Below are 2,665 nucleotides of genomic sequence, written 5' to 3' on the forward strand. Positions count from 1 at the left end.
GAGAGAGCGTTAAATGAAGGTGGCAAGTGCCATGCAGAGATTCCTCTACAGAGAGCATGCCTATGGAGTGCTTCCAAAGAACAGCATTTTCAGTTCAGGTAAATTTTCTACTTCTAAATTCCTATGGGCTGCAGCTACCCAGTGAGAAATACTGAATCATAAAAGCTGTTCAAAGAATTTGTATTAGGAAGAGCAAGAACATTACAAGGCCAGGGACCCTATGTCCCATGACGTTGCATCCCCCAAATCTGCCAGAGACCTGGACCACAGTGCTGCTCCATGCACATTTGTTGGAGGACTCCTCTATTAAAAGCAAAGATGAGTTTAAATATCAATAGTAATACTGATAAGCTTTAACCCTCGTAGTTAGTCTCATACCTGTCTCAGATTTTTTATAGTTCTAAACCATGCATCAACTCTTTTGCTCTCGAAAATATGATCACCATAACTTTTTTGGTTCTACATGAAATAACTATCAATGACCAGTGATGTTACCATTCATGAAAGATAAAGGGCATGGGAATGAATGGACTCTGGAAAATAGTGGCCATCAATGGAAAAGACATACTCCTTAAGACATAGAGTCCTCAGGATTTAGATCTTTAGTGAATCCAGTGGGTTTCAAGTTACATCTAGACAAAACCTTCCAACTTTGTTGAAGTGAATTACCAAAGGCAGATGAGCTAATCGAAGCTTTAAGGACAGTCTCATTAACCTATCAATCCAGGATGGTTTCATGTAAACCTGTAAGAAGGGAGGGATGTGGCAAAGAATGACTTTTGGGATCCTTGCATGCATTGGTACAGTTCTTTTTTTTTTTTTAATTTTATTTAAATTCAATTAACATACAGTCTATTATTAGTTTCAGAGGTAGAGTTCAGTGTTTAATCAGTTGTTTATAACACTCACTGCTCATTACATCTCGTGCCCTCCTTCGTGCCCATCACTCAGTTACCCCTTCCCCCATCCCCCTCCCCTCCAGCAACCCTCAGTTTGTTTCCTATGGTTAAGTGTCTCTTACAGTTTGTCTCCCTCTCTGATTTTGTCTTGTTTTATTTTTCCCTCCCTTCCCCTATGCTCCTCTGTTTTGTTTCTTAAATTCCACACAAATGTTGGCAAGGATGTGGAGAAAGGGGAACTCTCTTACACTGCTGATGGGAATGCAAGCTGGTACAACCTCTCTGGAAAACAGTATGGAGGTTCCTCAAAAAGTTAAAAATAGAGCTACCCTATGACCCAGCAATTGCACTAGGTATTTACCCCAAAGATACAAATGTAGTGATCCGGAGGGACTCCTGCACCACAATGCTTATAGCAGCAATGTCCACAATAGCCAAACTATGGAAAGAGCCCAGATGTCCATGGACAGAGGAATGGATAAAGAAGATGTGGTACATATGTATACAATGGAATATTACTCAGCCATCAAAAAGTGAAATCTTGCCATTTGCAATGAGGTGGATGGAACTAGAGGGTATTATGCTAAGCAAAAGAAGTCAGTCAGAGAAAGACAATTATCATATGGTACAGTTCTATAGGTTAGGCCTGAAAACTCTTGGAGGCATGTAAAGTAGTTTGAAAGAATTAAGGCTGTGGTATCAAATTACTTAGTTTCAAATCTCAACCCCACCTCGTACTACCCATGTGACTTTGAACATATTACTTAATCTGTGCTTGCTTCCTCCTCTGAAAGTATGGATAATCGTTATGATCTAGCCCGAAAGGTTGTTTTGAGGATGAGATAATTCACGTAAAGCACACAGCATAGCCTGATATGTGGTATCAGGTTGACCCACATGGAACAAGGCTCAAAAATATTTGTTGTTAAAATGAGCTAGGCTAGGTCTTAGTTCTGCCAGGGTACCAGTGCGAGTGGGAGGGTGGGGAGAGTGAAAACAAGTTTCCTGTTAATAGGATATTCTTATTCCTGTTAATAGGATATTCTAAATAAGGGGAACAGCTAACATTTATTGAACACTTACTAAGCCAAATGAATTAAGGGTGGGCCACACCTGCTTCTAGGAGAAAGGCCACACTCCACTAAGCTTCCCAGCCTTCACCTGAACTGTCCGAACTGCCTCCCCCAGAACAGAAGCTCTTCCCGGATTCATTTCACAAATGTGTGAGTTCCCAATAGGTGCCTCAGCAAGAGTGTTTCCAGCGGTGCAGACGGGCAGGAACGTCTGACTGGATGGAGGGGTTCGAGAGAGCTCGAGAGCTTGCGGGGCACGTGGAGCCTTCTCCAGTAGTTTGCCTGTAAGGGGCTGGAAGGAGGTGTGCGGTGATGTTTTGTGTCTGTGTGGTTGGCAGCGATGCCAGCATACGTGTAGGCCGTTAGGAATGAACCAGTGGCGAGGAAGAAGAGAGACGATGTCAGAGAGAGGGGATCATTGCGGGAGCCCAGATCAAGCGGGTGAGGCGGGCACCAGCCGAGCTTGGGAGAGGCTGGCCTTACGTATGAGATTAATTGGGCCCCGCGGGTCCCGCCGTAAATCACAAGGTTATCCAGATGATAAAATGTGAGGTTAAAGAGAGAATGTAAACTTCCCCGTGTCGGGGGTGGGGCAGGTGGGGGTGGGGCAGGTGGGGGTGGGGCTCACGGATAACTAACTCTTTCTCGCCGCCAGCTCATCCCCAGAGCAGACGAACTTTGCACATGCGCAGT

This window comes from Mirounga angustirostris, unplaced genomic scaffold (genome assembly GCF_029215605.1).
Source record: "Mirounga angustirostris isolate CCGP_5_RB_7025 unplaced genomic scaffold, mMirAng1.0.hap1 SCAF_4, whole genome shotgun sequence".
In the NCBI taxonomy this organism is placed as follows: Eukaryota; Metazoa; Chordata; class Mammalia; order Carnivora; family Phocidae; genus Mirounga; species Mirounga angustirostris.